Raw genomic sequence first — 25,866 nt, 5'->3', positions numbered from 1 at the left:
AATACATTTAAGTATATTTATTTTTTACTAGGGTATGACTTGAGTCGTCATTTTGTGAGTGTATGTGATTTTAAACATTGTTCAGAAGTAATAATTGTTTCTATACAGGTAAATATGGACTGTATTAAATGCACGTTTACATACCAGTTTTGAAAATCATCTTTACAAAATAATGGAAACTAAATCTTGTGTTTACCCAAGCAAAGATAAAGTGAAACCTGACTGACCAGCCAAGAGAGAACTGGAGGCTTTTTATAATTTTTTGAGAAGTCTTCAGATCTGGATTGCCAGATAACCAAGAGAATCAGCTCATGGTTGTGTTAACCTCCCACCCATCCTCCTCAATCTCTCTCTATCTCTGTCTCTCCCTGCCTCCATTTTTCTCAAGACTCTATGAAAGGCCTCTCCCTTGGCCAGAACCTCATCAGCTCAGAAGCTTACTTATGGACATGGTACTTGGCACGTCTTTCACAGCCACACAGGCAGAGTACCAGCGAATTCGCCCCTTTCGAATCTCGGACTCCTTTCAGAAGGAATTGAGCCCCTGCTTGACGTCTTTGAGAGATGTGAAGTCGCATAAATGCTTCAGTAGTCACAGCCAAGTGCTCTCAAGAATGCATGAGTTATTTCCAGCCCAGCCAGTCTCGCACATCTTAATGCATTTAAGGACCCTATACATGCATATGTTTCATTTAAGCAAAGGCACTTTGGTGGAATTCTTTCGATTCTCACCCCCAACAGTCGTACTATTCATGTCGCTCACGGACGAATCTCATGATCGCAAGGCATGCTGGGCAAAAGGATTGTTCTAACCCCATGATACACTCTGATGTCTCTTTGACAAGAGGCCTCTTTTAGGTGCTAGGAGACTTCCAGTGTATACAGATGAGCTTGGCTTCACATTCCCTCTCCGTATCTGCATCGCTTGACATTTTCATGTTTACCCACCTGGAATTTAAGCCATCGGTGGTATAAAATTATTTGTGGACAATGTGTTGAATAGGGGAGATGAGATCTGTCAAGAGGGTGAAGATGTTTCATGATAAGCCTCTTGATGTCAAACGACTGCTATTGCTGGATGAATTTCTGAATCCAGGTTCCTTTAACATATATGCATATTGCCCATGTCATTGCCCACATACACATACTATATGTGTATATATATAATTTTTTTTTTTTTTTTTTTTTTTTTTTTTTCTGTGAAACAAAAGATTCAAAAATGCAATCACAGTTAAGTTATCTGGGTTGAAAACGAATTGAGATTAATAGTTTATGGAAAGATTTCAGCAATTAATGCAAATTTGTTCCACAGACAAAGCTATCATTTTGCTTCAGAAAACTTCTGAAATCTATGGGCCCTATTTTAATGATCTAAGCGCATGGCACAGGTGCACTCAGGGCGTGTCCAAATCCACTTTCGCTAGTTTAACGACGAGAAAACGGTCGGCACGCCGGGCGCATGGTCTAAACGGATTGTCCCTATTCTCTTAACGAGTAATGGGTGTTTTTTGGGCGTAGCGTGCAATAAACCAATCAGAGTCTCATCTCCCATTCCCTTCAAGAACGAGTTGCGCTCGCGCCATGGCGGATTCGCTATTTAAATGGCAGAATTTTAAGGCGCACAAACTGAACGCGTCTCCAAAGAGCAAACGGATCTGCTCATGCGCGAGCAAATAGGTAGGCTAATTTTGATAAAAGCAATGACTATCCATTATGACGTAATATAAATATGTAAATTTTTATATTTATGTAGCCTACACAATAATGTTCATTTACACTGTAATCCTTTAATTTTTAATAATTTGGCATGTTTGTGTGCTGCTGCGCGTCCTTGTGTGTAATAAGCAAAGTGAACGTGTTTTGTGGACCCGCCCAGAGGCGCATTTTCTTTGTCACACTTGTCATGAATTTCCTTGTGCATAAATTTGGCTGAGGGTCCAAAGTTGAATATTGACTGATGCTGAATGATTATCCTATTCATATACCATGGAATTTACATGGTTCTTTTAAATTTGTTGGTGTTTATTTGTTGTTGCTAATACTTAGATTAAAGCCCTACAGTAAAGTAGCAGAAAAGTCACAATTTCTGTTTTTTAACATTAAGTTTAAGCTTCCACCTATAGTGATTAACCCATATTTTGACCAAAACAGCATACAAAAAAATCTTAGTCATTCATCTCTGATAATACTAGCATACTACTGAATGTGGCAAACCACAGTTAATAACATAATTTAAGGTACTGTGCATAGGCTACAAAACAGATGTCAACATAAACTGTCTAATGTCTAAGTCTAATTGAAGAGGCATGGAAGTCGCATTTGTTATTCTGTTTTTTTACCTCACAAAAACATTTCACTGCATCTTGACCCAGATAAAAATTGTTTGCTGTACTTAAAATATTACTTAGCTTGAAATGCAATATTTACAGCGTGGCTTTTAAAAAGCTGAGTGATTGAATTGCAGAGTCTTTGTGAAAACTAAAGAGGCCTGCAGCAAAAACAAGAAAACAACGATAGGAAATCTCAGCAAAGTTGGTGGCTGGCATGTTTACTGGTACATGCTAGCTGTTAGAACAGATTTCACGTGGCATATTTAATACAGTATGGTGCACAAATCAAAGGTAAAGCAGTTTATTTGTCTCCTACGTGGAGAAGAAACAGTATATCACTTTCATGAAGAATGACTCCTGCATCATGGACAAAAAATACAAACAATTAACAATATATACTGACAAAGCTGCAAGTATGGGCTGTGTACAGATAATGAGGTATCTTGCAGTGAAAAATGACTAAGAGTCATTCTCTGGATGTGGTGCTTTTTCCACCCCTACGGAAAATCATTTTATATCATATTACATCTAAATACATACTACATACTGGACTGAAGAACATTTTCCCAAAAGGATTTTTTATTTTATTTTTTTTAATGCAAACTAATTTACCCAATTCCCATAATACTATGTGTTACCCTAATTAATGAAGTTCTGTCAGAGTAAATATGTGTGTGTGTGTGTGTGTGTGTAACATTGGTTAGTGAGTCCCCTAGCACACTAACCAAAAGCAAAAAAAAAAAAAGAAACAAAAAAGTGTATTCTGCCCTACTATTATAAGGTGAGCTATGAAAATCAAGTGAGCCGGCACTGCCACTTGTGCCCAGTGTATTAGATGATACAATCCAGAACTCGGTGACTCAACCAGGTTTGTTTTCTTAACAATAAACATCCTTCTCATGATGCAATGTTAAAAAATCATATCCAAACAACTTTTTCTTCAACATGCCATGAAGTTGAAAAGGTACCGCATTGAGAAATTGACCCAGGTGATATTCTAACCTCAAACAGCATTAGACATTACTGTAGGAGTTTTTTTGTGGAGTTTAGTGGTTTGAAGCATCTGCTCAAAGATATGCAGACTGTTTCAGGCCACACGGCATTGTTTCCAACTCAAAAGCAAAGCAGACATGATTACGTGATTCCAACACAAGTGCAGTTATTCTTCAGAGCTATTCGTGATTTCTGCCTGGAGAATGTTACCTTAATGACACAATGAGTCACTTTGTGAGATCAGCCCGTCAATCAGAAAATCTTGGAATGTAAAAACTTCATTATTAGCCAACTATATATTATCCACTGAAATTATGTGGCCAACATCAACGAAGATTATGTAATAGCAAAATACAGACACAGAATATCAAATATGCTCTAATGTGCTTAATAACCATGTTGTTTAGATATGAAACACTAGTGTTTATTGTAAATGACATTCAACCATTTACATTTTAAAGAAAATGCACTACACTGTTAGACATTTCTGTAATTTCCACAGTTATTTACTGTATATCACCCAGTGTAATACTGCAAATTCCCTTTACAGTGAATAACTGTAATACCCTTTGCATCATGGGAATTTTCTGTGACGTCAGACCCCACATACAGAGACTTACTGTATTTTTTAAAATTGCTGTATACTACTGTAACGGTCTCTTTGGCGCCATTATACTGAGGTCGTTTTATTTTCCTCATTTCTTACATTTGGATTGACACAATTTGCCCTACACCGTGTCTACAACGCCGCAACAGCTTGGGACTGACTACACTGAACATGTTACATCGCTTCTAATGATTGGAAAATCCGTTTGTACTTCATGTCAGAAACAGCGCGAGTGCTTGGAGTACATCTGTACATCAGAAATATACCGGGGCATCACATTACTGTCCGCATCCACTGTAGATAGTATAAATAATGGGTTCCATATTGCTTTTTTATCGAGTCGCGCCTCGCCGCGCCACTCGCGTCCGAGGAAGACACGGAAGCAGCGGGGCAGCGCCGGGGATGAACCCGCGAGAGTGGAAGAGCTCCGGAGAACATCTATGCTGTGTGTCGATGCACTTCACGAGAGAATAAGACCAGCAAGCAAGGTAAAAATATGTACGTTTGTCTGTGTGTTTGTGTCAGATTTTTGCACACCAGTTTACCTAACATTAGTAACATTTACTAGTCAACATCGGTTACAGAACTTTACTATGGTAAACTGCGCTGTCGTTTCAAACGACTTTTGTCAGCTTATTGAATTAAGTTACCGAATTAAAATAGTTTTTAACGAGCAACGCTTATCTTATATTAACATTAGGTTAACTAATGTGAAATTTAGTTCAGGTGTTAGTAGTTAATGTTGGCCAGTAGCTTGAGAAAATAAAATCGCATGTTAGCTAGGTTAAACTAGTTTTATGGCTAGCTGCCTTTCTAGTTTTAGAATTAGTTTGTTATAGTTTTTAATGGAATTTAAGATTTCCTGCATTTTTTTTTTTGTATTTGTGTTTTAAAGGCAACTGCAATGAAGCATCAAGAAAGACGGGCAGGCCAGCCACCCTGAGACTGATAATTCATGGTAAGAGAACAACTATGGTTTTGAGAGATTTGTGTATTCTACCTGTATATGAGGTTTGCCTTTTAAAAGTGTAAAAGTGCCTTTTAAAGACATTTCTGTCAAAGTGGGTGGTGAGCAAAGATGGTGGCCTTATTTTGGAGCAGCACCTGGGTTTTGCAGATGGCTATGTATTATTTGGCTGCTTGTCTTTTTTCCCCATTATGTTTCTGTTGCCTAAAGATTCTTTGTGAGGATAAATCCAGAGGACACAACACAATGTGAAATGGTGAAGATGCACTGTTCCAGCATTGAAAGACTGTGTTTTTAAGTGTTATACATGCAATGTTTTAAATAAAGAATTTGATATTTTGTAATTATTGTGTCTGTTTTAATTGAATGCCAGTAGTACCTATGTAGAGTAAAAATAAAATGAATTCTATATAAAATGTATAAAATCTAATCTATATTAAAATGAATGAATTACAGTAGTATACTGATCAATCAAATACAGTTTGCTACTGTAGATCTTAATTACAGTAACTTACTGGCAAGTTACTGTAAAAACCCTTTGAAATGTCTAACAGTGTACTGTTCCAAATATGTGGAGTCGGTAAGATTTTTATTCAGCAAGGATGCATTAAATTGAACAAAAGTGACAGTAAAAGATTTTTTAGCAGCACAAAACTGATAAAAAAATATATATATTATGTCTAGAGCATCAAATCTGCATATTAGAATGATTTATGAAGGATGATGTGACAATGAAGACTGGAGTAATGATCAAATGAATAAATTACATTTTAAAATATATTAAAACAGATTATAAATGTGTAATACATTTGTAATAATATTTTACAATATTACTGTTTTACTGTATTTTTAATCAAATCAATACAGCATATATATAAATAATGACCACTGATTTATTTTATGGGCAAACTACTCTTTTAAGGATGTCAGGAAGATTCCATAAAATAAATGAATTGCAAAATGAACACATAAAATAAAACTGCTTCTACCCTGACCAGAATCCCAAATATGATGCATAAAGGACATACAACACGAGCACAAGATGATAGTGTTTATGTTGTATTTAACTAACCAGCTAAGTAGTTGTGAAGCTAGACTTCTTCTTCAGCAAGATCTGGAGCAATTACACTTACGCATACTGCAGAACTTTCCATTTACTGTAAACAATGTAGTCTACATAATGACAACTTAATGGCCTGGTCGTTCTTATCGATCTTCTCTTGGATGAAATTCAAAAGGCTACAACCTCCTGGGTGGAAAGCAAGCCAAGCTGTGAGGGAAATCTGGAAAGGTATAAATATAGTTTGATCTAATGCCAAATAAACAACACCGATCGGTTCATCTTCACCAGGTGGTGAGAATGAGAGGCTTTTGTGAATTCATATGAACCATCATCTCACTCTACAGACCTTTGGTTCCCCTAAACATCTCAGCCTACATCTGACGTAAGTGCTCCGACAATTAAAAGCAGACCTTGAATGGATAACTCAAGGGGGTAGATGACAAAAGTGTGTCATCCTTAATGAATAAAAGGTGATGAAACACTGCTGTGTGGAGCACTTTTCATGCGAATGACTCAGCAGCTGCATGGAGCAACAGTCAATTAAAACTCCTCAAGAACAGGATGTTTTATGCTTCTCCTTGCCTGATCACATGAGGTCTAGATGGTGAAGGGTCTGTTTGTCAAATTACATGACCTTTAGGGAGAACAACTGATGAGGCATCTTGGACAAAAGCCACTTCAGATCAGATTGATGAGCTGCATGGGCTGATATTTTATGATCTATAGAATCAATAGATTAACAGCATTGCAAGAGCTCTCATTATCCAGGGTTGTCAGCACTGTTTGCCGAATGTCGGAGTGCTGACGAAAAACAAATGCATATGAAGGTTGTTTAAAGCTGATTAGCATGGCCCTGCTAGATGCTAGATGCAATAGCTACACCATCTGACTGCAAAAAGAAAAGTAATGTTGCTCTCTGACAGAATAAAATTTCAGTCAGCTATAAGTATACTTAATGTAATAAATCAATGTGCTAGTAGTATGCTTGTAAGTGTAGTGCTATTTCAACACTTCTAAAGACTCGTCTTTTCAGCTTATAAAAAATAAATTTGTGTAATATAAAACTATAAAACTTATAAATATACTGTTAGTTTACTAGCTATTCTAGCCCACTTCTAAGTATAGTCCAAATGGGCTTAAACTTTATACTTAAGTATAATTTTGTTAAAGTACATCTCTGATAAGTACATAAAAAGACTGAAAGTATACTTTTATTTTAAGTTTAAAATAAGTATCTTATTTTCCTGAATGCGGAAGTCTTGCCAGAAAACCGGTTTCCAGTGTTTTCAGTCAAATTGTATTTTCCTAGGTGATCATTTAATGTTAAACCTATGAAAATGGCTAAAAATAAGCATATGGCTCAATAGTGACAACACTTTACAGTGTCATAATGACCATCTTTTGGCCGTGCCAGAACTGTTAAAGTTTAATGAGTGGGTAGATGACATGAAGCAGCCCGATTTAACTTCACTGATAACAGGTGGGCATTCATATCCTACAGCTCTGAATTGTGGTGAAATTTGGATGACTTTATGTCCAAAACATGATGAAAGCACTAAAATCCCATTGGTCTCTGGCCCCCCCGCACTTTTACAAAGTGCATGGACACGGCTGTTTCTTCTCTAAGACAGATGGGAATCCACATTCTCAACTACCTCGACGACTGGCTTGTTCTGGCCCAGTCAGAGGTGGAGCTATTATCGCACAGAACCTCCTCAGCCACCTGGAGCGCCTGGGACTCAGGGTCAATTTCGCCAAGAGTACGCTGTCCCCCAGCCAGCAGATATCATTCCTGGGAACAGTTCTCGACTCAGCTCGGATGAGAGCCGTAGTTGCACCAGAACATGCTCTGGCCATGCGAAAACTCATGGCCTCCTTCGAGATCGGTGCCACTCGCCCTCTCAAAACGTTTCAGAGGATGCTGGGCCTCATGGCTGCAGCATCGCCAGCACTACAGCTGGGCCTGCTTTGCATGCGGCCCCTTCAAGTCAAGTCAAGTCACCTTTATTTATATAGCGCTTTTAACTATACAGATTGTGTCAAAGCACTTAACAGTATCAAATTGGAGGATAGAGTGTCAGTAATGTATAATGATAAGATTAAACACTCAATTTTCAGTTAAAGGCATTTCATTATTGAATTCAGAGATGTCATTGTCTAGCTCAGTTTAGTTTAAATAGTATCTGTGCAATCAAATCGGCGATAATCGCTAGAAATTAAGTGTCCCCAACTGAGCAAGCCAGAGGCGACAGCGGCAAGGAACCAAAAACTCCCTCTGTGACAGAATGGAGAAAAAAACCTTGGGAGAAACCAGGCTCAGTCGGGGGGCCAGTTCTCCTCTGACCAGACAAATATTAATACAAATATTAGCATGGTCGCAATTTAGATATGCTTCTGAGATGAAAAAACGCAGTTTTACAGATGCTAGAAACATGGCTTTCAAATGAAAGATTGCTATCAAACAGCACACCTAGGTTCCTGACTGATAAAGAAGAATTGACAGAGCATGCATCAAGTGTTAGATAATGTTCTAAGTTATTACATGTGGGGTTTTTAGGTCAGATAATTAACACCTCTGTTTTTTCAGAATTTAGCAGTAAAAAATTATTCGTCATCCAGTTTTTTATATCAACTATGCATTCCGTTAGTTTCTCAATTTGGTGTGTTTCACCGGGCCACGAAGAAATATAGAACTGAGTATCATCAGCATAGCAGTGAAAGCTAACACCATGTCTCCTGATAATATCTCCCAAGGGTAACATGTAAAGCGTGAAAAGTAACGGCCCTAGTACTGAGCCTTGAGGTACTCCATACTGCACTTGTGATCGATATGATACCTCTTCATTCACTGCTACGAACTGATGGCGGTCAGATAAGTACGATTTGAACCATGCTAAGGCGCTTCCACTAATGCCAACAAAGTTTTCTAGTCTATTCAAAAGAATGTTGTGGTCGATAGTGTCGAACGCAGCGCTAAGATCGAGTAGAACTAATAAAGAGATACAACCACGATCAGATGATAGAAGCAGGTCATTTGTAACTCTAATGAGAGCAGTCTCAGTACTATGATACGATCTAAATCCTGACTGGAATTCCTCACAGATATCATTTTTCTCTAGGAAGGAATATAATTGTGAGGATACTACCTTTCTAGTATCTTTGACAGAAAAGGGAGATTTGAGATCGGTCTGTAATTAACTAGATCTTTGGGGTCAAGTTGTGGTTTTTTAATGAGAGGCTTAATAACAGCCAATTTGAAGGTTTTGGGGACATATCCTAATGACAATGATGAATTAATAATAGCCAAAAGAGGATCTATGACTTCTGGAAGCAGCTCTTTAGTAGTTTAGATGGAATCGGGTCTAACATACATGTTGTTGGTTTAGATGATTTAACAAGTTTATACAATTCTTCCTCTCCTACAGTAGAGAATGAGTGGAATTGTTCCTCAGGGGATCTATAGTGCGCTATCTGATGCGATACTGTAGCTGACGGCTGCAAGGATACAATTTTATCTCTGATAGTATCGATCTTGGAAGTGAAGTAGTTCATAAAGTCATTACTGCTATGCTCTTGGGAAATGCCAACACCTGTTGATGCTTGATTTTTCGTTAATTTAGTCACTGTATTGAATAAATACCGAGGGTTATGTTTGTTTTCTTCTAGAAGAGACGAAAAGTAATCAGATCTAGCAGTTTTTAATGCTTTTCTGTAGGATAGGGTACTTTCCCGCCAAGCTAAACGAAATACCTCTAATTTAGTTTTCCTCCAGCTGCGCTCCATTTTCCGGGCTGCTCTCTTTAGGGCGCGAGTGTGCTCATTATACCACGGTGTTGGACTCTTATCCTTAATCTTCCTTAAGCGTAAAGGAGCAACTGCATCTAAAGTGCTAGAAAAGAGAGAGTCCATAGTTCCTGTTACATCATCAAGATGTTCTGAGCTATTGGATATGCTGAGGAACTGAGATAAGTCAGGAAGATTATTTATAAAGCAGTCTTTTGTGGTAGAGGTAATGGTTCTACCATATTTGTAACAAGGAGTTGGCTTTACAGCTTTAGCTATATGGAATATACAGGAGACTAGATAATGATCTGAGATATCATCGCTCTGCTGCCAAATTTCAATGCCACTGACATCAATTCCATGTGACAGTATTAAATCTAGAGTATGATTTCGACAATGAGTAGGTCCTGACACATGTTGTTTAACACCAATAGAGTTTAGAATGTCTATAAATGCTGATCCCAACGAATCTCTTTCATTATCAACATGGATATTAAAATCAACAACGATTAGGAATTTATCTGCAGTCAGCACTAACTCAGAAATCAGAAAATTCTTTAATAAAGTCTGTATGGTGCCCTGGTGGCCTGTATACAGTAGCCAGTACAAACATCACAGGGGATTTATCATTAACACTTGTTTCTTTGGATAACGTTATATGAAGCACCATTACTTCGAACGAATTAATACGAACGGGTTACTTGAAACCCGACCTCTGAGAGATACTGAAAATATTGCAATAAATTGCAGCAACACCTCCCCCTTTACCTTTTGGACGCGGTTCATTTTTGTAACAGTAATCTTGGGGTGTAGACTCGTTTAAAGCAGTGGCGTTCAGTCCATATAAGCTGCGAATGCGCCGCATACCCAAGCCGTCTGAGAGAATGAGTTCACGGGCTAATTAATATGAACATGATTATAAGTTGATCTCTTGTCATTTGAGATGTGACTTAAAGCTTAATGAAGTGTTGGGAACAAGTATGTAAAATTATTTATTTGAAAAAAAAAAAAGGTCATTTTCTGTAAATCTAGGTCAGTGAGACAGTGACGGAAGCTTCCGGGTGAGCGGATTCTCCGCAGCTTTGGTGCCTCCGCTCTGTGGCTATGACTCGTCAGGATTGTAGCGCGTTCTCAGTGATTAGCTGGGCGACGGCTGATTTCATGAGCGGGGTAAGCTGTCCGCGAAGCGCTCGCCCAGGTGGAATATTCAATAAGCCAAGCTTTATCATGTGTTTATCTGTATTATATTGTTTTTTTATTTTTTGAACATCAATTAAATTGTTACTATTACTTTGGTTTGGATGTTTTCTGTATTTTCTAGTTCGGGGAACAGACACAGTCTCTATAGAGTGATATCTAGGTGAAAAAGTTTCTATGTGCTGAGAGTTAACTGACTTCTGTGACGTGAGGCGGCTAGCAGACGATCGGTTTAGCCAGTCTGTCTGCTTCCTGACCTGGGCCCCAGTTAGTCAAGTACGAACTCTAAGACTATGTGCCATATTTCTAGAGAGAAGAGCGGCCCCACCCCAGGAGGGATGAACACCATCTCTTTTCAACAGGTCAGGTCTGCCCCAAAAATTATTCTAAAGCCTATGTTATTCTGCGGGCACCACTTAGACATCCAGCCATTAAGTGACGACAGTCTGCTATGAATCTCATCGCCACGGTAAGCAGGGAGTGGACCAGAGCATATTACAGCGTCTGACATCGTACTTGCAAGTTCACACACCTCTTTAACATTATTTTTAGTGATCTCCGACTGGCGAAGTCGAACATCATTAGCGCCGACGTGGATAACAATCTTACTGAATTTACGTTTAGCATTAGTCAGCACTTTTAAATTTGCCAAGATGTCAGGCGCTCTGGCTCCTGGTAAACAATGGACCATGGTGGCTGGTGTCTCTATTTTCACGTTCCGTACAATAGAATCGCCAATAACTAGAGAACTTTCATCAGGTTTCTCAGTGGGTGCTTCACTGAGTGGGGAGAACCTGTTTGATGTTTTGATCGGAACGGAAGAGTGGTGTTTTGACCCGTGACTAGGCCGCCTCACTGTCACCCAGTTGCCCTGCTGCACGGGCTCAACCGAAACCGAACAATGTACAGGACTCCCTGAGCTAGTTGCATCCAAAGCAGTATCTACAGCCCTCACATTCTTACTATCCTCAACTAAAGTGTGGATGCGTGTCTCTAGTTCTAAAACCTTCTCTGTCAGCCTAACTATTTCCCAGCATTTATCACATGTGAATCCCTCGCTGCTGACAGAGACAGATAAACTATACATGTGGCAAACAGTGCAAACAACAATAGCAGGAGAAGAAGCCATTACTCACCGTGATTGATGAATGATACCAACTTAACTTACCACTGTTGTTTGATGAGCTTGTGAAAAACGGAGCGAGGAAAAAAAAATAATAATAAAAAATAATAATAATAAAACAATAATAGGCGCAAATAGAAAAGCAAATGGAACCGCAAGTGACAGGCTAACGGGCTAACAAGCTGCACTCGCGGTTTTTAAAAGCAAACAATCAAATTAGTTAGATTAGTTTGAAAGATAACACTAGAAATATGGTGGGAATTAAGTTATATATTATCACTTTAGACAAAAGGGAGTAAAAGTAAGGTAGAGATTCAATAAAAAGCGAAGGTACACGGAGCTACAAACACAAACCTCTCAGCAGCACAACAGACCTTCAGCTCTGGTTGAATCCACGGGTTCCATCCCATGCATGGCATCACCTACATATCCGGCCTACATATCAGGGTGAGCCAGGCCTGTGTAACAGCCTTAGCCCCCTGGAAGAACCCTCACTGGTTGGAGAAGGGCGTGGCCATGGGAATGGTTTGCAGGAGATGGTTTGGGGGGCGCTGTGTGAAGGCAAACTGACTTTCGGCCATTGGTCGAAAGTGGAGAAAGGGTTCCACATCAACTGCTTGGAAATGCTAGCAGTATGTTGAGCCTGCCAGTTCTTCCTGCCAGACCTAAAGGGACGCCATGTGCTAATCCGCTTGGACAGCAAGTCTGTGGTGTCCTACATAAATCACAGAGGAGGCCTCTCCTCGAAGCGCCTCTTCATTCTGGTAGAGCGCCTTCTGGACTGGGCTCAACTCAGCCTGCGCTCGCTAAGAGCATATACCGGGCAAGTTGAACCGGGGAGCGGACATGTTATCTCGGAGCAATGTCCCCTCAGAGGAGTGGATGCTCGATCCACAGATGGTTCAGAGGATTTGGGAGGTCTTTGGCAAGGCCGAGGTAGACCTCTTCCCGCAGAAGACAACTCTCACTGTCCAACTTATTATCCGAAGGTCAGAGATGCGTTGGCCCACGACTGGCCCAACCTCCTCCTTTATGCGTTCCCCCGATCGCCCTGATCCCGCAGGTTATCAGGCGAATCAAGGAATGAGGACACGAGGTTCTCTTGGTGTCCCCCCTTTGGGAGAACCAACCCTGGTTGTCAGAGCTAACTCAACTGCTTGTAGCAGCCCTTTGGCCCATTCCCCTGAGACGAGATCTCCTCTCTCAAGCGAACAGGACTATATGGCACCCTCGGCCCGAGCTGTGGGCCATGCACCTTTGGCCGCTCGACGGGAGCCTGCGAGCCTCCTGGAGTGCGTGTTAAACACCATTTCTGGGGCTGCATCCCGGGCTGACGCTCACAAGTCCGGGGTAAGTATACAGCACGCAAGTATACAGTATACAGTAAGTATGCTAACACTCCCACCACCTCTACTCCGTGTGTTTCTCTGCACAGGCCCTGTGCACCCAGGACGCGATCTTCCCAGGTGTCCTTCACTCCGGCGCCAGGACACCACAGACCCTGGGTGCACCAGCAGCGGAAGACACGAGCCAGGCCCTGGGTGATGACCTCTCCCACTCCGCCGCCTCCGGTCTTCGAGATCTCCACCCGGAAGATCATCGGCGCTGTCGTGCTGCATGCGGGGGTTAACGACACCAAGCTGCGGCAGACGGAGACACTGAAAAGGGACTTCAGGAGCCTGATCGAGACGGTACGCAGCACATCGCCTGCGACGACGATCATCGTGTCAGGACCGCTTCCCACGTATCAACAAGGACACGAAAGGTTCAGTAGACTTTTTGCTTTAAACGAACGGTTATTGTCATGGTGTAAAGAACAGATACTGCTCTTTGTTAATAATTGGAATCTTTTCTGGGAGCGACCTAGGCTTTTCCGTGCTGATGGCCTGCACCCCAGCAAAGTCGGAGCGGAACGCCTGTCGGACAACATCTCCAGGAAGCTACGCTCCATCTGACTAGTAAGCCAATTCTCAAATAACTGCTATGATGGCTTTTGTTATTCACTCTTAAATGATAGAACTATTTGCGTTGTCCAATCTATGCAGACTGTGTCTGTTCCCGAACAGTGAGGTCAACATATAAATTTAATGCAGGATCTAGAAAAAATCTGATCATGATTAAACCTGAAAAATGCAAAATAAATGAACAAAAACTATTTCTAAAGCTTGGGCTCCTAAACATTAGATCACTCACACCCAAAGCAGTTATTGTAAATGAAATGATCACAAATAATAGATTTGATGTACTCTGTTTGACTGAAACCTGGCTTAAACCAAATGAATATTTTGGTCTAAATGAGTCTACTCCACCAAGCTACTGTTATAAACATGAGCCCCGTCAGACTGGTCGTGGCGGCGGTGACGCAACAATATATAGTGATATGTTAAATGTTACTTAGAAAACAGGATACAGGTTTAACTCGTTCGAAATACTTATGCTTAATGTTACACTGTCAGATATGCAAAATAAATCTCTCCTATCTCTTGCTCTGGCTACTGTGTATAGACCGCCAGGGCCATATACAGAATTCATAAAAGAATTTGCAGATTTCCTCTCAGATCAATGTTGATAAAGCGCTAATTGTCGGAGATTTTAACATTCACGTTGATAATACAAATGATGTGTTAGGACTTGATATGAAAAAGGTTAGAGAAAAACGTACTGTGCCATGGTACAACAGTTATACCCATTCTCTCAAGAAAGAAACTCGTAATCTTGAGCGCAAATGGAGAAAAACGAACTTGGAAGTTTTTAGAATTGTGTGGAAAAACAGTATGTCCAGCTATAGACAGGCTCTAAAAGCTGCCAGGGCAGAGCATATCCACAAACTCATAGATAATAACCAAAACAATCCAAGGTTTTTATTTAGCACAGTGGCTAGATTAACAAATAAACAGACGCTACCCAATCTAAATATTCCCTCACAGTTTACTAGTAATGACTTTATGAATTTCTTCACTGATAAAATAGATAACATTAGAAATACAATAACAAATGTAGGTTCTACACTAGGTTCTAGTACTTCAGTTTCATTCACCGCTTTTTTGTTACCTGTAGCAGAAGAACCGCTTCGCAATATTATTAACTCATCGTTATCTTTAGGTCACGTCCCAAAACCATTAAAGTTGGCTTGGGCGAATCACTGATTCAATTAAATTCAAGTTTATTTGTATAGCGCTTTTTACGATACAATCGTTGCAAAGCAGCTTTACAGGAAATTAAGTTTCTACTATATATATGCATACATATACGCACACATGCACATATATATACACATACACGCAGAAGAAACCCAATATATTTAAAGTTATGACAGACTTAACTTGGTAATTGTGTATGTTGTCTGAGGGTTGGCATCCTCCGTGGTCCTCTGAGGTATTGCCATCATCTCTTCTCAGGTGTTTGGTCATCTCGGATCTTTTTAAGGGTTGGATCCAGACTGACGCTTCAGTAATTCCTAGTTAGCAGAATCGGAGAAACAGATAGAGACATAATTAGCGTAGCTGCTGTTCTATTCAAGCAAAAATGATTTGTTCAACCCAATCTAAAGAATCATAATGTACATTTGTTCAGATATAAATGCAGTACAAGATTATTATGTGAATGCTTGGCTAAAGAGATGTGTCTTTAATCTAGATTTAAACAGAGAGAGTGTGTCTGAACCCCGAACGTTATCAGGAAGGCTATTCCAGAGTTTGGGTGCCAAATGTGAAAAAGCTCTACCTCCTTTAGTGGACTTTGCTATCCTAGGTACTACCAAAAGTCCAGAATTTTGCGACCTTAGGGAGCGGGTTGGATTGTAGCGTGGTAGAAGACTAGTTAGGTAATTGTTAGGTAATATAATATTTTGTAATTGATCCGGAACTTAATAGGTAGCCAGTGCAGAGACTGTAAAATTGGGGTAATATGATCATATTTTCTTGACCTGGTAAGGACTCTAGCCGCTGCATTTTGGACTATCTGTAGCTTGTTTATTGAAGATGCCGGACAACCGCCTAACAGTGCATTACAATAGTCCAGTCTAGAGGTCATGAATGCATGAACTAGCTTTTCTGCATCTGAAACAGGTAGCATGTTTCGAAGCTTGGCAATGTTTCTAAGATGGAAGAATGCTGTTTTTGTAACATGGGAAATATGATTTTCAAAGGACAAGTTGCTGTCTAATATAACACCCAGATTTTTGACTGTAGAGGAAGTAACAGTACATCCGTCTAGTTGCAAATTGTAATCCAAGAGATTCTGAGTACTGTTTTTTGGTCCAATAAGTAATATCTCTGTCTTATCCGAATTTAATAGGAGGAAATGATTGGTCATCCAACCTTTTACATTTTTAACACAATCTATTAGCTTAGATAGTTCAGAAGTTTCATCTGGTCTTGCTGAGATATATAGTTGAGTATCATCAGCATAACAATGAAAACTAATCCCGTATTTTCTAATAATATCACCAAGGGGCAACATGTATATTGAAAATAGCAGAGGACCTAGGACAGATCCTTGTGGTACTCCATACTTTACTGGTGATAGTTGAGATGGCTCCCCGTTTAAAAAAACAAAGTGGTAGCGATCGGATAGGTAAGATCTAAACCATCTTAAAGCCTGCCCTTGAATACCCGTATAGTTTTGTAATCGATCTATGAGTATGTCATGATCTATAGTGTCGAACGCAGCACTAAGATCAAGTAAAACTAGCAATGAGGTGCAGCCTCGGTCTGACGCAAGCAGCAAGTCATTTGTAATCTTAACAAGTGCAGTTTCTGTGCTATGGTGAGGCCTGAAACCTGACTGAAATTCTTCATAGAGATAATTTTTTTGCAAGAAGCAGCACAATTGAGCAGACACAACGTTTTCTAAAATTTTAGACATAAACGGCAGATTTGAAAAGGGTCTGTAATTTTTAGATTAGATTAGATTCAACTTTGTCATTACACAAGTACAGGTACAGGGCAACGAAATGCAGTTTAGGTCTAACCAGAAGTGCAATAGCAGCAAGTGCAGGATATACAATGGTTGAATAAGTGCAGGACAAGGATATGTACTGAATATATGTATAAATATATATAGAAAGATGGTTATTACTATAAACAGAATTTACAGGTGAATATGTATAGTGAATAAATATACAGATGGCTATTACTATAAACAAGGTGTAAAAGTGCAGTGGAAGTGATTGCATATTACAATTAGACATACGGTGCAAAATGTTAATGTAAACATTGATAATGTAAACAACAGTCGGCAGTGCAAATGAGCATAATCCAATTTAGGTATGGTAGTGCAAGATACAAAAGTAAACAGTTGTTACTGTAATAAAAATTTACATTCAGTAGTGCAAATAAGGCCGATGTGAGGTAGGAGAGAAGAGTTAATAATATATGAGGAAGTGGATCAACGGGGGTTAGAGTTCAGTAAAGAGACAGCTCTGGGGAAGAAACTGTTCTTTAATCTGCTGGTCCTGGTCAGGAGGCACCTGAAACGCCTGCCGGAGGGCAGGAGAGAAAACAGTCACCGTGGTGTTGTCTGCAAACTTGACGATGGAATTAGATCCATTCACAGGCTTGCAGTCGGAGGTGAAGAGGGAGTAGAGAAACGGGCTTAGCACACAGCCCTGTGGTACACCAGTGTTAAGTGTGATGGATGTGGAGCAGGTGAATCCTGATCGAACATTCTGGGGTCCAAAATCCAGTTGCACATTGAGGTATTGATGCCCAGGTCTCCAAGTTTGGCTATTAACTTGGTTGGAATGCTGAGCTGAAGTCAACAAACAGCATACGTGCATAAGTGTTCTTATTGTCCAGGTGAGTGAGCACAGAGTGCAGTGCCATGGAAACTGCATCCTCTGTGCTCCTATTGCTACGGTAGGCAAACTGGTGTGAGTCCAATGTGGATGGTAGAGAGTCTTTTAGGTGTTCCAGGACCAGCCGCTCAAAGCACTTCATGACGATGGGTGTGAGTGCTACAGGGCGGTAGTCATTGGGGCACCTCGGACTAGAGTGTTTTGGCACTGGCACAATGGAAGTGCATTTAAAGCATGTTGGTACAGCTGCTTGGGCAAGAGACAGATTGAAAATGTCTGTAAAAACCCCAGCGAGCTGCTCCGCACATGCCCTGAGAACACGACCAGGGATGTTGTCTGGTCCAGCAGCCTTGTGCGCGCTGATCCGGCTCAGTTCCTTGCAGACATCTGTGGAGGAGAGTATGATTGGTGGGTGGTCAGCTGAGGATTGAGCTTGGTGGCAGTTTCTCTGTTGTCTCTTTCAAAGCGAGCATAAAAGTAATTTAGCTCGTTCAGGAAGTTGACATCAGTGGCTGCGGGGTGGAGTGGGTGGGTTTGTAGTCACTGATGGCCTGAATGCCCTGCCACATGCGCCGAGGGTCAGAGTTGGAGAAGTGTCCCTCTATCTTTAGCTTGTAGCAGTGCTTGGCCTTTTGATGCCCCTCTTCAGGTTTGCTCTGGATGTGCTGTAGGCTTGTGCATCTCCTGATCTGAAGGCAGTGTTGCGTGACTTCAACAGGAGTCGCACTTCCTTGTTCATCCAAGGCTTCTGATTTGGATATGTGGTGATCTGTTTCTGGGTTGTAACACTGTCAATGGTGATATTGATATGATCCAATACAGAGGAGGTGTAAGAGTCAATGTCTGTGTGAGCGCCACTGGTGGCTTGAGAAGCAAACATACTCCAGTCTGTGTGTAGAAACCTTTCCTGGAGTGTGGAATCTGCCCCGCAGGCCACACCTTGATGGTCTTCACTGATGGCTTCACACGGTTGATGAGGGTGCATATTTGGGGTGAGGAACAAAGAAAGGTGATCTGACTGTCCCAGGTGGGGAGGGGTGTCGCAACGAAGCTCCAGCCATGTTTGTGTAAACATGGTCTAAGGTTTTGTTTCCTCTGGTGTGACAGGAAACATGCTGGTGAAACTTGGGTAGCACTGACTTTAAATTTGAGTGATTAAAGTCACCTGCAACAATAAAAGCCGCTTCCGGTGATCAGTCTGTTGTTTACTGATGGCTGCGTGAAGTTCTTTCATAGCAAGCTTGGCATCAGCATCCGGGGAATATAGGCTGCAGTTATAATGGTGGAAGTGAACTCCGCGGTAGATAAAACGGTCTACATTTAACCATGAGAAACTCAAGGTTAGCTGAACAATGACTCCCAACAATAGCAGAGTTTGTGCACCAGGCTTTGTTAATGTAAATGCACAATCCACCACCTCTGGTCTTACCGAGCCATCTAATGTTCTATCCGCCCGAGTGTGTGGCGTCCGCTAGCTCAATAGCAGTGTCCGTATTCCGCTGTTTAACCAGGTTTCTGTGAAGATTAGGACGTTACAGTTCAAAAGTTTCTTGCTGTGTGTGATGCTGAGTCGAATCTCCTCCATTTTGTTCACTAGCGACCGTACATTGGCAAGGAAAATGCTGGGTAAAGAGAGCCGGTGTGGTGTTAGCCTTAGCTTAGCTCTTAGTCCTCCGCTTCCCCGCCTTTGTTTACGATCTCGACGCCGCCTGCGAGCACTTCCGCCCGGCCGGGTAGGGTGCATAGCCTCGGTGTCCTAGCGATCTCAGGAAGGAGTCAAGATTGTCCATAAAATGTCGGAAATTGCAAACCGATATCCAAAAGCTCACAACGGGTGTACGATGTAAGGCACAACTGTTCTGCACGAACAGGCCGAGATGAGTAAGAAAAATACCGCAAAATTGCTAAATCTGGAGAGACCCAGAGCCTCGCGATGTACTCGCGCAGCCATCTTGGGAATATCTTGGGAATATTCCAGTTCACTAGAATCTAGTTGTGGTTTCTTAATAAGAGGCTTAATAACCGCCAGCTTGAATGGTTTTGGGACGTGACCTAAAGATAATGATGATGTTAATAATATTGAGAAGCGGTTCTTCTGCTACAGGTAACAACTCTTTCAGTAGTTTAGTGGGTACAGGATCTAATAAACATGTTGTTGGTTTAGATGCAGTGATAAGTTTATTTAGTTCTTCCTGTCCTATAGTTGTAAAGCACTGAAGTTTTTCTTTGGGAGCTGTGAATGAAACTGAAGTACTAGACGGTGTAGAACCTATATTTGTTATTGTATTTCTAATGCTATCTATTTTATCAGTGAAGAAATTCATAAAGTCATTACTATTAAACTGTGAGGGAATATTTAGATTGGGTGGCGTCTGTTTATTTGTTAATCTAGCCACTGTGCTAAATAAAAACCTTGGATTGTTTTGGTTATCATCTATGAGTTTGTGGATATGCTCTGCCCTGGCAGCTTTAAGAGCCTGTCTATAGCTGGACATACTGTTTTTCCACGCAATTCTAAAAACTTCCAAGTTAGTTTTTCTCCATTTGCGCTCAAAATTACGAGTTTCTTTCTTGAGAGAATGGGTATAACTGTTGTACCATGGCGCAGTACGTTTTTCTCTAAGCTTTTTCATATTGAGGGGGGCAGCAGCTTCTAATGTATTAGAGAAGATAGTGCCCATGTTGCTAGTCATTTCGTCTAGTTCACGTGTATTTATGGGTACACAGAGCAGTTGAGATAAATCAGGCAGGTTATTTGTGAATCTGTCTTTGGTGGCTGGAACAATAGTTCTGCCCAGACGATAACGCGGAGCCATATAGTTAATATCGGTAATATGCAGCATGCACGATACAAGGAAATGATCAGTAATATCATTTGTATTATCAACGTGAATGTTAAAATCTCCGACAATTAGCGCTTTATCAACATTAACCAATAGATCTGAGAGGAAATCTGCAAATTCTTTTAGGAATTCTGTATATGGCCCTGGCGGTCTATACACAGTAGCCAGAGCAAGAGATAGGAGAGATTTCTTTTGCATATCTGACAGTGTAACATTAAGTAGAAGTATTTCAAATGAGTTAAACCTGTATCCTGTTTTCTGAGTAACATTTAACATATCACTATATATTGTAGCGACACCACCGCCACGACCAGTCTGACGAGGCTCATGTTTATAACAGTAGCTTGGTGGAGTAGACTCATTTAGACCAAAATATTCATTTGGTTTAAGCCAGGTTTCAGTCAAACAAAGTACATCAAATCTATTATCTGTGATCATTTCATTTACAATAACTGCTTTTAAAGCAAAAAGTCTACTGAACCTTTCGTGTCCTCGTCGATACGTGGGAAGCGGTCCTGACACGATGATCGTCGTCGCGGGCGATGTGCTGCATACCGTCTCGATCAGGCTCCTGAAGTCCCTCTTCAGTGTCTCCGTCTGCCGCAGCTTGGTGTCGTTAACCCCCGCGTGCAGCACGACAGCACCGACGCTCTCGTCGCCCTTCAGGATCACGGGTATCTGCACAGAAACATCGAGAACACGAGCACCAGGGAAACAGTGAGTGTGCACTTTACCTTCAGCTAACGTAGCACGGACGTGCCGGACGATGGAGTCTCCGACGATCACAGCGTCGCGTTCCGTCTCGCGGAGGGGAGCGAAGCGGTTCCGGGTGGAGATCTCGAAGACCGGAGGCGGCCTGGCTCGCGTCTTCCGCTGCTGGTGCACCCAGGGTCCGTGGTGTCCCGGCGCCGGAGTGAAGGACACCTGGGAAGATCGCGTCCTGGGTGCACAGGGCCTGTGCAGAGAAACACACGGAGTAGAGGTGGTGGGAGTGTTAGCAGTGCGCTGTATACTTACCCCGGACTTGTGAGTGTCAGCCCGGGATGTTTCCAGCGCGGCTCTCCGCTCTCTCAGCTGGGCCTGCCTCTCCACCAGGTCGCGGATCTGCTTCTCCACGGCCTCCAGCTCCAGCTGCACCGAATGTAGCTCGAACGTGTCCTCACCTGCACTCAGAGGTAGACACAATTCCACCATTTAAGCAAGTAACAGTGAAACAATGGTAATGTGTGTAATAGAGTATTAGCAACGTAAGCGAGATTAGCAGCAACCACGCTGGCGATGCTAACTGGCTATAAGCTAATAGCAGACTCGGGAAATCAAAATAAAACTAGTGATAACAAGGCGCTCTGATTGCTTTTGTTGTAGAATGCTATAGGGGATATAATCACACGTTATAGAAACGAAAATGATAGTGTATAAAACTGATCTTAAGATAGAAAATAGACGATAAGGAATTAACTCGACGGAGCTCAAGCTCAAAACACGCAGTAGCAACAGTCTCAGCAAAACCCTTTTTTAACACGTTTTTTAACTGCGTTTTTAACACGCTGCACGAACCAATGGCCATGCAGTTTCATTGCGTGATTGAATAAGGCTTCAGTTCTGGAGAAAAAAGGCATTTTCCCATAGCATCTTTAGATAAAGACGCAGTACTCGTTCCGTATCTCAGGGAGCCGAGGTTACGATAGTAACCGAGTACGTTTTCTCTCATCAGTCTTGAGAATGCAAGGCATACAGATGCAGACATTCTATTTGGGTATCCTGATTCTCAAAACAAATAATTTCCATCAATTCCTTCAGTTTCTTGCTTTTGTGGTACCCAACAGCACAGCTTGGCCCTGGACTCATTTTTATTCTCAGTAGTACTCAAAAGTTTCTGTTTACATAATTAAATTGCTTGTTTTATCAAGTAGGCTACTAACATGGGTTCCTGGAGACCAGAATAGGAAAACAGTTCAACAAAAGTTAGACTGTCATGTTTTGTTGTTGTTGTTAGGACTGTTATTAAAATTGATAGCTTTTTCCAATTATTATAGACATCCTTAACTCTTTAGTTTAAACAGAAGCAAAGCTGAACGTTATAGATCCGAGGTAAAATGTTAATCACCTAATTAAGAAAACAGAATGTTAAAGCCCTGGATGTCATTTAGAACTCTATTGTATTTACCTATTTAGCTTCAGAAGTTTAATGAATGATTACACATAGTACATACTGTCCAAGCTAAAGGATATAGACACCCATAGGCTGCCAATGAATTAGTGAAAATGAAGACATGCACTAATTAAATGTGTATCAGTTGGACCCAGTGTCATTTGGCAAACTGATCCGACCTTTAGAAGAGCACTTCAGATCTACATTCCCGCTCGGAGATGCGTACATTTTAACTGACAGCAACAAACTCCACTGCTGGGTATGGCTGTATAATGTCATGCTGCGAAGGCTTTCTTCTCACCCATTGGCATGATTGTATCTTTGATTTCTCTGCGTATGATTTGTGCTGCAATGTGCTGTCGTGATGTGACACGGATCACCTCCTGTGTGCTGTTGGGGAGGTGCTCTTTCACTCTGGCCTTCAGCAAACATTTGCATTACCAGACAAGGCAAGTGATTAACATAAAACAGAGAATATGGGCTGCATGAACTGGTGTTACACTTTCAAACAATTGACATAATGTATCTCCATATAATCAGAATGTTTGGAACAACAGGGACCTGCTGAACAAACTATGCATATACGTTCAAATTGGGCACTGAAAAGTATGTATGAAATTTCTCATTAGATGCTTTTACTGAAACATTTCTCCACCTTTTCCCATTCTAGAACCGTTAAATATGTAATATGTGTCTGGATGTAAATATAGAGTGAACTTTTTCGCGGGTTGTGGTATAACTTTGTAGTTTGAAACGTTTCTTCTTGGCTTTTCACAGCAGAAGTAGTGAGTTTTGTTTTTTTTGCTGCAGAAACCACGCAAATGGGCTGATGGAAGAGTATAATGTGAAGTGGGCTGAAGATTGTACAGTATTTGTCAGGATAGACTGAGGGCACAGGTTCAGACACTTTACCACATACCTTAATACAAAGCTCTGGAGCAAAAAGCAAAGTCCATTTATGGAAAAGTTTTCAGCAAACTAGATGGAGCAATGATATACAAGCATTCCCAAAAAAAAAAAAAAAAAAAGTAATCTAAACCAATTATACATAATATATCATATACAGTGTTGCATCCAAGGGTGACTCGGGATGGTTGACTAAACAATTAGCAAGGTTATCTATTTTTTTCTCTTTCAAATTTTTGTTTTAGCTTATTGCTCATATTATATCAGATAAGAAGTGTACACAATGTTGTTTTTAAGCATGTTAATAGTTTTTATATATTTTTGAATATTTTTAAATTACTTTTATTTTATCATTTCAGTTTTTCATTTTACTTTTAGTTTAAGTTTTACAAATTTTTATATGCTTTTGTAATTTTTATTTGCTTTTTACATTACTGTTTAGAATAATTTTTTTCCATCTAATATTTATTTATTTATTTATTCATTCATTCATTCATTTACTTGAATTATCAAAATCTTGCTCTGAACTAGTCAATGAGTATGGTCAACCAAATTATACCAAGTAATATATTAATAGTTTGTGGTCTCTATTGACTTCCATAGTATTTATTTATTATTTTACATGCTATGGAAGTAAATCACCTGTTTGGTTACCCACATTATTCAAAATATTTTATTTTATGTTCAGCAAAAGAAAGTAACTCATAGGTCTGGAATGACTTGAGGGTGAGTAAATGATGACAGAATTATCATTTTGTGGTGAACTACCCCTTTATTTTTTTTATTTTTTTTAGTACCAGTATTTTAAAGGGAATAAAATAAGAGACACAGCTAACAATGTCCAATGACGAATCGTTCTTTGAAGTCAAATCGTTTCCACTTGTTTTACATAACTACATACTGATTTGTTTATAAATGGCTATAACTGACATGACTACTTGATTTTGGAAATATATGTCTGTGCATCGTTAGTTTCTTGTTTCAATGCCACCTTTTACACATGATGTACTGTGTTATATCACATTGTCTGTCGCGAATGACTCATGTGGCCCGGCAGAATCTATCACAAATAAAACCACACGTAAAACCACTCTTCTCGCACAACACTTGTCATCCACAGTCTTTTCTTTTCCAGGTGTGCGTCATTCCAGAGACAGATTACAGACCATATGTAGAAAAAAGGTTCAGTGCTCCGTGTGGATGAAGTCTCACACATGTACCCGCCGGAAGCCCTGGAGACAGAGTGAGCGTGGGGACATGTCTATTGAGAGCGGCTCCTGTCCTGTCTCAGGCCCCCGTGGCTCTCATGTGTGAAGAATGCAGCATATGGAAGCAGTGGAGTGAAAAGCCTACCGGGCACCTGAGCAAAGATGACACATTGAGTACAACTCTGTTTGCACCATGGTAACATGGGAGTGGATCGGCGCTCATCATTCTTTTATAGCCACATCAGCCCACCCTGTTCTAACAGACGTCATTCTGTTTCATGCGTATATGAGCGTGTTCGGAAAGTGAAAACAACTGGGCTATTATTTATGACGTTAAAGTATGTTTTTATAATCAAAACAAGGCAAGTTCGTGTGAAGAACTCTTTTAGGGCAGTTCAGAAAGCCTTGATCTTTCATGTCAGGATAACTTCTTCCTATTTAACTGTGATTGGAAAGTTCAGGGTGATTCATGGTGATGTGTTGGTTTGCTGTTGCTCCTGAGGAGATTATTTTTTAACAGTCAGCCTTATCTAGTCAGTAAATTGCTGCTGTTCAACCTACAAGAGGAGAGAAATGCAGAGGCTGAGAAACACACGGTCAGTGGAGATCACAGACCAGATGGGAGGAGGCAGTTAAAGCAATAGATCACCTAAAAAATGTGTGTCATTATTTACTAACCCTGATGTCGGTCCAAACCTGTATGACATTATACTCTTTTGTGGAATTCAAATGGAGAAATTCTGAGGACTTTTACTGGACATTCTTTTCAATGCAATTACAATGAAGGGGGATTTAGATTTCAGGTTTCAAAAAGCACCAAATACTGAAGCTTTATGTGAAAAATAAACAGAACATGTTGGCTGAAAAGCTACCATAGCTCTCTTTAGCAATGTTTGA

The 25,866-nt window shown here is 40.6% G+C and overlaps 1 protein-coding gene and 1 pseudogene across 2 annotated transcripts in view; both read right to left on the bottom strand.

The window, feature by feature from the left end:
* elfn1a (extracellular leucine-rich repeat and fibronectin type III domain containing 1a) overlaps window positions 1-21,291 on the bottom strand; it is a 156,284-nt gene extending 134,993 nt beyond the window's left edge. For both annotated transcript variants that reach the window (XM_058769808.1, XM_058769811.1), the window contains exons 1-2: window positions 21,185-21,291; window positions 15,387-15,520 (exon numbers count right to left, since the gene is read on the bottom strand). The gene's annotated coding sequence lies outside the window, so the exon portion shown is untranslated. The remainder of the gene's footprint in view (window positions 1-15,386; window positions 15,521-21,184) is intronic.
* On the bottom strand, window positions 10,211-12,085 carry LOC131536735 (uncharacterized; annotated as a pseudogene).
* Window positions 21,292-25,866: the final 4,575 nt, after the last annotated feature.

Source organism: Onychostoma macrolepis, chromosome 03 (assembly GCF_012432095.1).
Source record: "Onychostoma macrolepis isolate SWU-2019 chromosome 03, ASM1243209v1, whole genome shotgun sequence".
Taxonomy (NCBI): domain Eukaryota; kingdom Metazoa; phylum Chordata; class Actinopteri; order Cypriniformes; family Cyprinidae; genus Onychostoma; species Onychostoma macrolepis.
Note: the sequence above shows the minus strand (reverse complement) of the source record. Positions and strands in the feature narration are given on the sequence as shown.